The sequence below is a fragment of the Phyllobates terribilis genome, unplaced genomic scaffold (genome assembly GCF_046119375.1).
Source record: "Phyllobates terribilis strain yellow unplaced genomic scaffold, ASM4611937v1 Scaffold_650__1_contigs__length_881393, whole genome shotgun sequence".
Classification (NCBI taxonomy): Eukaryota; Metazoa; Chordata; class Amphibia; order Anura; family Dendrobatidae; genus Phyllobates; species Phyllobates terribilis.
The window spans coordinates 395038-408839 of NW_027363410.1; the positions used below are offsets into that span (position 1 = coordinate 395038).

The 13802-nt window shown below is 43.6% G+C and overlaps 8 non-coding genes across 8 annotated transcripts; all 8 read right to left on the reverse strand.

Annotated features, from left to right (window-relative positions):
- Positions 1-638: 638 nt before the first annotated feature.
- LOC141235300 (U2 spliceosomal RNA) lies at positions 639-825 on the reverse strand. Its single transcript, XR_012301149.1, has one exon. It is a non-coding gene; the product is annotated as a U2 spliceosomal RNA (small nuclear RNA).
- A 2415-nt stretch (positions 826-3240) lies between these two features.
- LOC141234965 (U2 spliceosomal RNA) lies at positions 3241-3431 on the reverse strand. The gene has a single exon (XR_012300826.1). It is a non-coding gene; the product is annotated as a U2 spliceosomal RNA (small nuclear RNA).
- Positions 3432-4546: 1115 nt separating this feature from the next.
- On the reverse strand, positions 4547-4737 carry LOC141235234 (U2 spliceosomal RNA). The gene has a single exon (XR_012301087.1). It is a non-coding gene; the product is annotated as a U2 spliceosomal RNA (small nuclear RNA).
- A 1115-nt stretch (positions 4738-5852) lies between these two features.
- On the reverse strand, positions 5853-6043 carry LOC141235197 (U2 spliceosomal RNA). The gene has a single exon (XR_012301051.1). It is a non-coding gene; the product is annotated as a U2 spliceosomal RNA (small nuclear RNA).
- A 1115-nt stretch (positions 6044-7158) lies between these two features.
- LOC141235222 (U2 spliceosomal RNA) lies at positions 7159-7349 on the reverse strand. Its single transcript, XR_012301075.1, has one exon. It is a non-coding gene; the product is annotated as a U2 spliceosomal RNA (small nuclear RNA).
- A 1112-nt stretch (positions 7350-8461) lies between these two features.
- Positions 8462-8657, reverse strand: LOC141235357 (U2 spliceosomal RNA). The gene has a single exon (XR_012301191.1). It is a non-coding gene; the product is annotated as a U2 spliceosomal RNA (small nuclear RNA).
- Positions 8658-11256: 2599 nt separating this feature from the next.
- Positions 11257-11447, reverse strand: LOC141234967 (U2 spliceosomal RNA). The gene has a single exon (XR_012300828.1). It is a non-coding gene; the product is annotated as a U2 spliceosomal RNA (small nuclear RNA).
- Positions 11448-12562: 1115 nt separating this feature from the next.
- On the reverse strand, positions 12563-12753 carry LOC141234968 (U2 spliceosomal RNA). The gene has a single exon (XR_012300829.1). It is a non-coding gene; the product is annotated as a U2 spliceosomal RNA (small nuclear RNA).
- Positions 12754-13802: the final 1049 nt, after the last annotated feature.

Consider the following 13802-nt stretch of genomic DNA (forward strand, 5'->3'; position numbering starts at 1 on the left):
TGTCGCTGAGAAGCTCACAGAGACCGCCATAAGCAACAGTTTAACAGAATGCCACAGACTAATCAACCAAACTTTTTGGGTTGGGTTCTCTTTTATAGTCTGCAGGCATTAAATGAAAGAAGTCAGTGTTCCAGCAGAAGGAGACAACGTTTCAGAAAAGGCATTGTAGCAAACCAAAAAAGAAATTTTAAGCGCAGCAGAGTAACCAGCGCACATACCTGTTAGCTCAGGTGAGTTTAAAAGGCTGCTGTTGATAACAAGGGCATTTGCTAAATAGATGGTGTGTGTGCAACAATATACTGAAAGGTCAATTATATTGTGCAGCTTATCTCACCACCTGTAGTTATTTAGGTGAAAGCTCCAAAATGCTTGCCTAATATGTCTGTTTATCCAAAAGGAAGTAAAAAGGGAGAGCTAGAAAGATAGCATTGCATCACATTACATGGCAATGCAATGCACAGTTGCTGAAGTTGAACCAAAATGAGCTTGTAATCTGGCTTCTGCAACTTTGAACATGAAAAATCCAATGAGGAGAAGAAAAGCAAAGCCAAAGAGTCCATCCCAAAATCCGACAAACAAGCAAAATGAACAAAAAACATTGAATTCAATTCTTTCTGATTTTAGAAACTGCATTAAAGAAGGGGTGCACCGGTCCTGGAGATACTGCAATACCAGGTCAATGCGTGGAGTGGACAGAGCAAGCTCTTTTTCCATCTCCCTGTTCTAAAAATCCATTTAATATATGGTCCCCAGATAGGGGACGTATCAGATATTAAACTGATAAGAACAGATTTTTTTAATTGAATGCGTCAGAAGACGCGACATAAATTAAATTCCATTTGCATGGATAACCAAAAAAATGTCGCCTACGCCTTCATCATCCGAATTCAACTTTTTGTTTTTTTTAAGAAAATTTAATGATAATTAATAAATAAAACATAACATAACATATCCTTACATCAACAACAAAAAACTTCCAACAAAAACATCAACTCAACATTTTTCTTCTTCCACGTTTCTTCTTCCTCCATGACATGTCCAACAATTTCCAGTCAAAACCTTGCAGCAAAATCTTTTCATCTTCTTCAGCTTCAGCACTGGTATCAACACAATCCTGCATTACTTTCTCTTTTCCCTTATCATCCACCTTCCTTTTTTCCTTAACGTCTTTACTTCTAGGTACTCTCTCCAGTCTGCAAAACATAGATTCCCCAACTCCTGAGAATTCCTGCTTCTCTCCCACAAACTCCTTCTTATTTTCAACTACTTGTATATCTTTGTCTTCTTTCTCTTTACAATCTTCAAACGATTCTTCAAATATCTTTTTCCCTTTCTCCTCTTTTTTCCCACCTTCCTCATAACAAAATCCAGGTTTCCCATTATCAATTCTTCTTTTACCATTTTCCACATAACTGAATCCACATTTACCATTTATAACAATCCTTCCTAAACTTAGTTCATTTTGTCCATTTTCCCAAACTAGGAAACTTCTCTTCCCATTCCAGACTCCCACTTTATTTAAGTAGTCCTTCTGGAATTTTACCAAAATACTCCATGGCTTCAAAAACTCCATCACTTCCTCCATCTCTACAAAGGGGTCATCCATACAGATAACCACCTTTTTCGGCCTTCCAGCAAAAAGAGCATTAACTCCAATTTCTTTTCCTTCCCAATTCTTGAGAAGACAAATACACTTTTCTTCAGACTTCAGTGTTACGTCAAATACCTTTTTAAACTTGATTTCTTGCATACAAAAAATGTCCTCTTCAATGATCGTCCCATACTTGAACAGAATATCCAAGATCTGATTCTCCTCCAACGAAAAATCCTCTAACTCCGTCTTCACATAGAACCGTAAACAGTTCCTCTTCCTCGTCAACTCCATCTTCTTCCTCCAAAAGAACTGCCCCCCACAGCTATGTGTGGTGACACGATGATCGCCTCTCGTTGCCCAGGGACTAATCCGACTCCCCAATAGCAGCAGGAGGGTGAAGCCCTGCCGTTAGACAAAGCGATCCCCCCAGGCCAAGGAGCCGGGTACCCTGGGCACCTCCTAGCCAAGGCCAAGGCAGCAACTGGTAGATCACTGCACCTGATCTTAGCCAAAAGGCCGAGAAGCGATAACCAGAATTGGTTTCAAACTACGGAGCCACCCAAGGATCCTGAAAAGTCCATTTGTGGAGATGAGCTCCTGGACTCCCGTTAAGAAGACATATTGTCAACCTCTAGATCCCTTACATGCCTGCACTTTTCGGCTTGCTGCTGCTGCAATCCACGCGTTTTAGATCTGCATAACTCCACCTCTTTAAACACAGCACCTTCACCCCCTGCTGTTCCCACCCGCCTCAACACCGTTGGAAGGGAGGAGAACCAATTAAGGCGGGGGGTGGGGTGGAACGAGCAGCTGTCTACCCTTAGCAGGAGGGCTGCTGATTACATACCTCTCCTGCTGCTGCTGCTGCTGCTGGCTGTCCAGCAGCAGACTGAAGGTGGCTGCTGCTGTGCACAGGTATATAAAGGCTCAGAGCCTATTATGACACGCGCAGCCAGCGTTCCATTGCCACATTCCATCTACTGCAGGCAGGATACCTGGCTGGCTGAATGTCGCTGAGAAGCTCACAGAGACCGCCATAAGCAACAGTTTAACAGAATGCCACAGACTAATCAACCAAACTTTTTGGGTTGGGTTCTCTTTTATAGTCTGCAGGCATTAAATGAAAGAAGTCAGTGTTCCAGCAGAAGGAGACAACGTTTCAGAAAAGGCATTATAGCAAACCAAAAAAGAAATTTTAAGCGCAGCAGAGTAACCAGCGCACATACCTGTTAGCTCAGGTGAGTTTAAAAGGCTGCTGTTGATAACAAGGGCATTTGCTAAATAGATGGTGTGTGTGCAACAATATACTGAAAGGTCAATTATATTGTGCAGCTTATCTCACCACCTGTAGTTATTTAGGTGAAAGCTCCAAAATGCTTGCCTAATATGTCTGTTTATCCAAAAGGAAGTAAAAAGGGAGAGCTAGAAAGATAGCATTGCATCACATTACATGGCAATGCAATGCACAGTTGCTGAAGTTGAACCAAAATGAGCTTGTAATCTGGCTTCTGCAACTTTGAACATGAAAAATCCAATGAGGAGAAGAAAAGCAAAGCCAAAGAGTCCATCCCAAAATCCGACAAACAAGCAAAATGAACAAAAAACATTGAATTCAATTCTTTCTGATTTTAGAAACTGCATTAAAGAAGGGGTGCACCGGTCCTGGAGATACTGCAATACCAGGTCAATGCGTGGAGTGGACAGAGCAAGCTCTTTTTCCATCTCCCTGTTCTAAAAATCCATTTAATATATGGTCCCCAGATAGGGGACGTATCAGATATTAAACTGATAAGAACAGATACTACACTTGATCTTAGCCAAAAGGCCGAGAAGCGATAACCAGAATTGGTTTCAAACTACGGAGCCACCCAAGGATCCTGAAAAGTCCATTTGTGGAGATGAGCTCCTGGACTCCCGTTAAGAAGACATGTTGTCAACCTCTAGATCCCTTACATGCCTGCACTTTTCGGCTTGCTGCTGCTGCAATCCACGCGTTTTAGATCTGCATAACTCCACCTCTTTAAACACAGCACCTTCACCCCCTGCTGTTCCCACCCGCCTCAACACCGTTGGAAGGGAGGAGAACCAATTAAGGCGGGGGGTGGGGTGGAACGAGCAGCTGTCTACCCTTAGCAGGAGGGCTCCTGATTACATACCTCTCCTGCTGCTGCTGCTGCTGGCTGTCCAGCAGCAGACTGAAGGTGGCTGCTGCTGTGCACAGGTATATAAAGGCTCAGAGCCTATTATGACACGCGCAACCAGCGTTCCATTGCCACATTCCATCTACTGCAGGCAGGATACCTGGCTGGCTGAATGTCGCTGAGAAGCTCACAGAGACCGCCATAAGCAACAGTTTAACAGAATGCCACAGACTAATCAACCAAACTTTTTGGGTTGGGTTCTCTTTTATAGTCTGCAGGCATTAAATGAAAGAAGTCAGTGTTCCAGCAGAAGGAGACAACGTTTCAGAAAAGGCATTGTAGCAAACCAAAAAAGAAATTTTAAGCGCAGCAGAGTAACCAGCGCACATACCTGTTAGCTCAGGTGAGTTTAAAAGGCTGCTGTTGATAACAAGGGCATTTGCTAAATAGATGGTGTGTGTGCAACAATATACTGAAAGGTCAATTATATTGTGCAGCTTATCTCACCAAATGTAGTTATTTAGGTGAAAGCTCCAAAATGCTTGCCTAATATGTCTGTTTATCCAAAAGGAAGTAAAAAGGGAGAGCTAGAAAGATAGCATTGCATCACATTACATGGCAATGCAATGCACAGTTGCTGAAGTTGAACCAAAATGAGCTTGTAATCTGGCTTCTGCAACTTTGAACATGAAAAATCCAATGAGGAGAAGAAAAGCAAAGCCAAAGAGTCCATCCCAAAATCCGACAAACAAGCAAAATGAACAAAAAACATTGAATTCAATTCTTTCTGATTTTAGAAACTGCATTAAAGAAGGGGTGCACCGGTCCTGGAGATACTGCAATACCAGGTCAATGTGTGGAGTGGACAGAGCAAGCTCTTTTTCCATCTCCCTGTTCTAAAAATCCATTTAATATATGGTCCCCAGATAGGGGACGTATCAGATATTAAACTGATAAGAACAGATACTACACTTGATCTTAGCCAAAAGGCCGAGAAGCGATAACCAGAATTGGTTTCAAACTACGGAGCCACCCAAGGATCCTGAAAAGTCCATTTGTGGAGATGAGCTCCTGGACTCCCGTTAAGAAGACATGTTGTCAACCTCTAGATCCCTTACATGCCTGCACTTTTCGGCTTGCTGCTGCTGCAATCCACGCGTTTTAGATCTGCATAACTCCACCTCTTTAAACACAGCACCTTCACCCCCTGCTGTTCCCACCCGCCTCAACACCGTTGGAAGGGAGGAGAACCAATTAAGGCGGGGGGTGGGGTGGAACGAGCAGCTGTCTACCCTTAGCAGGAGGGCTCCTGATTACATACCTCTCCTGCTGCTGCTGCTGCTGGCTGTCCAGCAGCAGACTGAAGGTGGCTGCTGCTGTGCACAGGTATATAAAGGCTCAGAGCCTATTATGACACGCGCAGCCAGCGTTCCATTGCCACATTCCATCTACTGCAGGCAGGATACCTGGCTGGCTGAATGTCGCTGAGAAGCTCACAGAGACCGCCATAAGCAACAGTTTAACAGAATGCCACAGACTAATCAACCAAACTTTTTGGGTTGGGTTCTCTTTTATAGTCTGCAGGCATTAAATGAAAGAAGTCAGTGTTCCAGCAGAAGGAGACAACGTTTCAGAAAAGGCATTGTAGCAAACCAAAAAAGAAATTTTAAGCGCAGCAGAGTAACCAGCGCACATACCTGTTAGCTCAGGTGAGTTTAAAAGGCTGCTGTTGATAACAAGGGCATTTGCTAAATAGATGGTGTGTGTGCAACAATATACTGAAAGGTCAATTATATTGTGCAGCTTATCTCACCACCTGTAGTTATTTAGGTGAAAGCTCCAAAATGCTTGCCTAATATGTCTGTTTATCCAAAAGGAAGTAAAAAGGGAGAGCTAGAAAGATAGCATTGCATCACATTACATGGCAATGCAATGCACAGTTGCTGAAGTTGAACCAAAATGAGCTTGTAATCTGGCTTCTGCAACTTTGAACATGAAAAATCCAATGAGGAGAAGAAAAGCAAAGCCAAAGAGTCCATCCCAAAATCCGACAAACAAGCAAAATGAACAAAAAACATTGAATTCAATTCTTTCTGATTTTAGAAACTGCATTAAAGAAGGGGTGCACCAGTCCTGGAGATACTGCAATACCAGGTCAATGCGTGGAGTGGACAGAGCAAGCTCTTTTTCCATCTCCCTGTTCTAAAAATCCATTTAATATATGGTCCCCAGATAGGGGACGTATCAGATATTAAACTGATAAGAACAGATACTACACTTGATCTTAGCCAAAAGGCCGAGAAGCGATAACCAGAATTGGTTTCAAACTACGGAGCCACCCAAGGATCCTGAAAAGTCCATTTGTGGAGATGAGCTCCTGGACTCCCGTTAAGAAGACATGTTGTCAACCTCTAGATCCCTTACATGCCTGCACTTTTCGGCTTGCTGCTGCTGCAATCCACGCGTTTTAGATCTGCATAACTCCACCTCTTTAAACACAGCACCTTCACCCCCTGCTGTTCCCACCCGCCTCAACACCGTTGGAAGGGAGGAGAACCAATTAAGGCGGGGGGTGGGGTGGAACGAGCAGCTGTCTACCCTTAGCAGGAGGGCTCCTGATTACATACCTCTCCTGCTGCTGCTGCTGCTGGCTGTCCAGCAGCAGACTGAAGGTGGCTGCTGCTGTGCACAGGTATATAAAGGCTCAGAGCCTATTATGACACGCGCAGCCAGCGTTCCATTGCCACATTCCATCTACTGCAGGCAGGATACCTGGCTGGCTGAATGTCGCTGAGAAGCTCACAGAGACCGCCATAAGCAACAGTTTAACAGAATGCCACAGACTAATCAACCAAACTTTTTGGGTTGGGTTCTCTTTTATAGTCTGCAGGCATTAAATGAAAGAAGTCAGTGTTCCAGCAGAAGGAGACAACGTTTCAGAAAAGGCATTGTAGCAAACCAAAAAAGAAATTTTAAGCGCAGCAGAGTAACCAGCGCACATACCTGTTAGCTCAGGTGAGTTTAAAAGGCTGCTGTTGATAACAAGGGCATTTGCTAAATAGATGGTGTGTGTGCAACAATATACTGAAAGGTCAATTATATTGTGCAGCTTATCTCACCACCTGTAGTTATTTAGGTGAAAGCTCCAAAATGCTTGCCTAATATGTCTGTTTATCCAAAAGGATGTAAAAAGGGAGAGCTAGAAAGATAGCATTGCATCACATTACATGGCAATGCAATGCACAGTTGCTGAAGTTGAACCAAAATGAGCTTGTAATCTGGCTTCTGCAACTTTGAACATGAAAAATCCAATGAGGAGAAGAAAAGCAAAGCCAAAGAGTCCATCCCAAAATCCGACAAACAAGCAAAATGAACAAAAAACATTGAATTCAATTCTTTCTGATTTTAGAAACTGCATTAAAGAAGGGGTGCACCGGTCCTGGAGATACTGCAATACCAGGTCAATGCGTGGAGTGGACAGAGCAAGCTCTTTTTCCATCTCCCTGTTCTAAAAATCCATTTAATATATGGTCCCCAGATAGGAGACGTATCAGATATTAAACTGATAAGAACAGATACTACACTTGATCTTAGCCAAAAGGCCGAGAAGCGATAACCAGAATTGGTTTCAAACTACGGAGCCACCCAAGGATCCTGAAAAGTCCATTTGTGGAGATGAGCTCCTGGACTCCCGTTAAGAAGACATGTTGTCAACCTCTAGATCCCTTACATGCCTGCACTTTTCGGCTTGCTGCTGCTGCAATCCACGCGTTTTAGATCTGCATAACTCCACCTCTTTAAACACAGCACCTTCACCCCCTGCTGTTCCCACCCGCCTCAACACCGTTGGAAGGGAGGAGAACCAATTAAGGCGGGGGGTGGGGTGGAACGAGCAGCTGTCTACCCTTAGCAGGAGGGCTCCTGATTACATACCTCTCCTGCTGCTGCTGCTGGCTGTCCAGCAGCAGACTGAAGGTGGCTGCTGCTGTGCACAGGTATATAAAGGCTCAGAGCCTATTATGACACGCGCAGCCAGCGTTCCATTGCCACATTCCATCTACTGCAGGCAGGATACCTGGCTGGCTGAATGTCGCTGAGAAGCTCACAGAGACCGCCATAAGCAACAGTTTAACAGAATGCCACAGACTAATCAACCAAACTTTTTGGGTTGGGTTCTCTTTTATAGTCTGCAGGCATTAAATGAAAGAAGTCAGTGTTCCAGCAGAAGGAGACAACGTTTCAGAAAAGGCATTGTAGCAAACCAAAAAAGAAATTTTAAGCGCAGCAGAGTAACCAGCGCACATACCTGTTAGCTCAGGTGAGTTTAAAAGGCTGCTGTTGATAACAAGGGCATTTGCTAAATAGATGGTGTGTGTGCAACAATATACTGAAAGGTCAATTATATTGTGCAGCTTATCTCACCACCTGTAGTTATTTAGGTGAAAGCTCCAAAATGCTTGCCTAATATGTCTGTTTATCCAAAAGGAAGTAAAAAGGGAGAGCTAGAAAGATAGCATTGCATCACATTACATGGCAATGCAATGCACAGTTGCTGAAGTTGAACCAAAATGAGCTTGTAATCTGGCTTCTGCAACTTTGAACATGAAAAATCCAATGAGGAGAAGAAAAGCAAAGCCAAAGAGTCCATCCCAAAATCCGACAAACAAGCAAAATGAACAAAAAACATTGAATTCAATTCTTTCTGATTTTAGAAACTGCATTAAAGAAGGGGTGCACCGGTCCTGGAGATACTGCAATACCAGGTCAATGCGTGGAGTGGACAGAGCAAGCTCTTTTTCCATCTCCCTGTTCTAAAAATCCATTTAATATATGGTCCCCAGATAGGGGACGTATCAGATATTAAACTGATAAGAACAGATTTTTTTTTTTTTTTTTTTTTTTTCTTTTCATAACACTCAGATTACAAGTACCATCTCGATTCCATACTTCTGAAAACGGTGATGGACCAAATCCATCATCGTGTCATTTTAAAACAAAAAAACATTATTTAATGCATATACAAAAAAAACAAAACAACAACCAGTATTTCCTCTCAGACACATAATATATAGAGGAAGGAAACAAAACACATTACTGCATTCCTCCCTTCAACGCATAATATGTTAGATACTCCAACAGTCCTTTCTCTTGCGAGAAAGATTCAAAGTTTGTATTCACATAATCTATCCATGTCCTTCCCACCTTATAGGTTTCAAAAAACCTCTCTTTATTTGCCTTCACACTTGCGATTACCTTTGGAAAAAAAGCTTCAAAACACACACCACTTCCCTTCATTTCCGCAATTCCTTTTTTAACTTTGTCCATTTCTTTATCAGCTTCCTCCTCTTCTGTTTGCCTCTGAACCTCTACCGTCTTCTTTTTTTCTTTCTTTTCCGCCTTTGCACTTTCCATCTTCTCCTTATTACTCTTTCTCTTTGGGCATTCCTTAAACCTATGCCCAATTTCCATACACAGGTTACACTTATTCCTTTCTACTGGACATGATTTAGAAACATGTCCTTCCGCTTTACACTTCCAACACTTTTCTGCAGTACAGTCTTCACGTTTATGACCATATACCTCACAAATTGAACAAAAGGAATCCATCCCATTAAAGAATAAATTCCCACTTACTTTACCAAGCTTAAACCTTTGAGGCGGGTAGGAAAAACTCCTATCCTTGTTCATGTTAAATTCCACAAAAAATTTCCACTTTCCCGTCCATACTCCGAATTCATTCATTACTTTACCTTTTGATACTACAGACTTGGCAAAACCACTCAAAAACGTGACAATGTCCTCTTCTGGAACCAGTGGTGAAAACATCTTCACTGTCACCATCTTTTCACTACTAAATACGTGACGTTGAAACCGAATTCCAACAAACTTCTCATGTCTCAATTCATCAAAAGAATCCATATAGTTCTCCAAAATCTTCCTAGACTCAAAAAACACGTCATAGACACCCTTTTGGGGATAATCCATAACTGCCACGATGTCTTCTTTTTTCACCTTTGCGACACCCAAGATGATCTCCTTCATAATAAACCGAAAGTCCTTAACCTTCTGACAGTCTCTCCGGACAAAAATCCGGAAAGCGGTCTCCACACGTGCATGTTCTGGAACCTCCAACTTCGGCCACAACTCCGCCTCTGTTGCCATGATTCTCCAACAGAATGAGCGTAATCTCCACTCCAACACACAGAAGGAGCGAGTATGATCGCTTCCCGTTGTCTGGGGACTAAGCCGACACGCCTATAGCAGCAAGGGGGTGAAGTCCCCACAATTAAGTAAGGACGATCCCCCAAGGCCGACGAGCCAGGTACCCCAGACACCTCCAACCAAAACCAAGGCAGCAATCGCTAAATCACTGCACTTGATCTTAGCCAAAAGGCCGAGAAGCGATAACCAGAATTGGTTTCAAACTACGGAGCCACCCAAGGATCCTGAAAAGTCCATTTGTGGAGATGAGCTCCTGGACTCCCGTTAAGAAGACATGTTGTCAACCTCTAGATCCCTTACATGCCTGCACTTTTCGGCTTGCTGCTGCTGCAATCCACGCGTTTTAGATCTGCATAACTCCACCTCTTTAAACACAGCACCTTCACCCCCTGCTGTTCCCACCCGCCTCAACACCGTTGGAAGGGAGGAGAACCAATTAAGGCGGGGGGTGGGGTGGAACGAGCAGCTGTCTACCCTTAGCAGGAGGGCTCCTGATTACATACCTCTCCTGCTGCTGCTGCTGCTGGCTGTCCAGCAGCAGACTGAAGGTGGCTGCTGCTGTGCACAGGTATATAAAGGCTCAGAGCCTATTATGACACGCGCAGCCAGCGTTCCATTGCCACATTCCATCTACTGCAGGCAGGATACCTGGCTGGCTGAATGTCGCTGAGAAGCTCACAGAGACCGCCATAAGCAACAGTTTAACAGAATGCCACAGACTAATCAACCAAACTTTTTGGGTTGGGTTCTCTTTTATAGTCTGCAGGCATTAAATGAAAGAAGTCAGTGTTCCAGCAGAAGGAGACAACGTTTCAGAAAAGGCATTGTAGCAAACCAAAAAAGAAATTTTAAGCGCAGCAGAGTAACCAGCGCACATACCTGTTAGCTCAGGTGAGTTTAAAAGGCTGCTGTTGATAACAAGGGCATTTGCTAAATAGATGGTGTGTGTGCAACAATATACTGAAAGGTCAATTATATTGTGCAGCTTATCTCACCACCTGTAGTTATTTAGGTGAAAGCTCCAAAATGCTTGCCTAATATGTCTGTTTATCCAAAAGGAAGTAAAAAGGGAGAGCTAGAAAGATAGCATTGCATCACATTACATGGCAATGCAATGCACAGTTGCTGAAGTTGAACCAAAATGAGCTTGTAATCTGGCTTCTGCAACTTTGAACATGAAAAATCCAATGAGGAGAAGAAAAGCAAAGCCAAAGAGTCCATCCCAAAATCCGACAAACAAGCAAAATGAACAAAAAACATTGAATTCAATTCTTTCTGATTTTAGAAACTGCATTAAAGAAGGGGTGCACCGGTCCTGGAGATACTGCAATACCAGGTCAATGCGTGGAGTGGACAGAGCAAGCTCTTTTTCCATCTCCCTGTTCTAAAAATCCATTTAATATATGGTCCCCAGATAGGGGACGTATCAGATATTAAACTGATAAGAACAGATACTACACTTGATCTTAGCCAAAAGGCCGAGAAGCGATAACCAGAATTGGTTTCAAACTACGGAGCCACCCAAGGATCCTGAAAAGTCCATTTGTGGAGATGAGCTCCTGGACTCCCGTTAAGAAGACATGTTGTCAACCTCTAGATCCCTTACATGCCTGCACTTTTCGGCTTGCTGCTGCTGCAATCCACGCGTTTTAGATCTGCATAACTCCACCTCTTTAAACACAGCACCTTCACCCCCTGCTGTTCCCACCCGCCTCAACACCGTTGGAAGGGAGGAGAACCAATTAAGGCGGGGGGTGGGGTGGAACGAGCAGCTGTCTACCCTTAGCAGGAGGGCTCCTGATTACATACCTCTCCTGCTGCTGCTGCTGCTGGCTGTCCAGCAGCAGACTGAAGGTGGCTGCTGCTGTGCACAGGTATATAAAGGCTCAGAGCCTATTATGACACGCGCAGCCAGCGTTCCATTGCCACATTCCATCTACTGCAGGCAGGATACCTGGCTGGCTGAATGTCGCTGAGAAGCTCACAGAGACCGCCATAAGCAACAGTTTAACAGAATGCCACAGACTAATCAACCAAACTTTTTGGGTTGGGTTCTCTTTTATAGTCTGCAGGCATTAAATGAAAGAAGTCAGTGTTCCAGCAGAAGGAGACAACGTTTCAGAAAAGGCATTGTAGCAAACCAAAAAAGAAATTTTAAGCGCAGCAGAGTAACCAGCGCACATACCTGTTAGCTCAGGTGAGTTTAAAAGGCTGCTGTTGATAACAAGGGCATTTGCTAAATAGATGGTGTGTGTGCAACAATATACTGAAAGGTCAATTATATTGTGCAGCTTATCTCACCACCTGTAGTTATTTAGGTGAAAGCTCCAAAATGCTTGCCTAATATGTCTGTTTATCCAAAAGGAAGTAAAAAGGGAGAGCTAGAAAGATAGCATTGCATCACATTACATGGCAATGCAATGCACAGTTGCTGAAGTTGAACCAAAATGAGCTTGTAATCTGGCTTCTGCAACTTTGAACATGAAAAATCCAATGAGGAGAAGAAAAGCAAAGCCAAAGAGTTCATCCCAAAATCCGACAAACAAGCAAAATGAACAAAAAACATTGAATTCAATTCTTTCTGATTTTAGAAACTGCATTAAAGAAGGGGTGCACCGGTCCTGGAGATACTGCAATACCAGGTCAATGCGTGGAGTGGACAGAGCAAGCTCTTTTTCCATCTCCCTGTTCTAAAAATCCATTTAATATATGGTCCCCAGATAGGGGACGTATCAGATATTAAACTGATAAGAACAGATACTACACTTGATCTTAGCCAAAAGGCCGAGAAGCGATAACCAGAATTGGTTTCAAACTACGGAGCCACCCAAGGATCCTGAAAAGTCCATTTGTGGAGATGAGCTCCTGGACTCCCGTTAAGAAGACATGTTGTCAACCTCTAGATCCCTTACATGCCTGCACTTTTCGGCTTGCTGCTGCTGCAATCCACGCGTTTTAGATCTGCATAACTCCACCTCTTTAAACACAGCACCTTCACCCCCTGCTGTTCCCACCCGCCTCAACACCGTTGGAAGGGAGGAGAACCAATTAAGGCGGGGGGTGGGGTGGAACGAGCAGCTGTCTACCCTTAGCAGGAGGGCTCCTGATTACATACCTCTCCTGCTGCTGCTGCTGCTGGCTGTCCAGCAGCAGACTGAAGGTGGCTGCTGCTGTGCACAGGTATATAAAGGCTCAGAGCCTATTATGACACGCGCAGCCAGCGTTCCATTGCCACATTCCATCTACTGCAGGCAGGATACCTGGCTGGCTGAATGTCGCTGAGAAGCTCACAGAGACCGCCATAAGCAACAGTTTAACAGAATGCCACAGACTAATCAACCAAACTTTTTGGGTTGGGTTCTCTTTTATAGTCTGCAGGCATTAAATGAAAGAAGTCAGTGTTCCAGAAGAAGGAGACAACGTTTCAGAAAAGGCATTGTAGCAAACCAAAAAAGAAATTTTAAGCGCAGCAGAGTAACCAGCGCACATACCTGTTAGCTCAGGTGAGTTTAAAAGGCTGCTGTTGATAACAAGGGCATTTGCTAAATAGATGGTGTGTGTGCAACAATATACTGAAAGGTCAATTATATTGTGCAGCTTATCTCACCACCTGTAGTTATTTAGGTGAAAGCTCCAAAATGCTTGCCTAATATGTCTGTTTATCCAAAAGGAAGTAAAAAGGGAGAGCTAGAAAGATAGCATTGCATCACATTACATGGCAATGCAATGCACAGTTGCTGAAGTTGAACCAAAATGAGCTTGTAATCTGGCTTCTGCAACTTTGAACATGAAAAATCCAATGAGGAGAAGAAAAGCAAAGCCAAAGAGTCCATCCCAAAATCCGA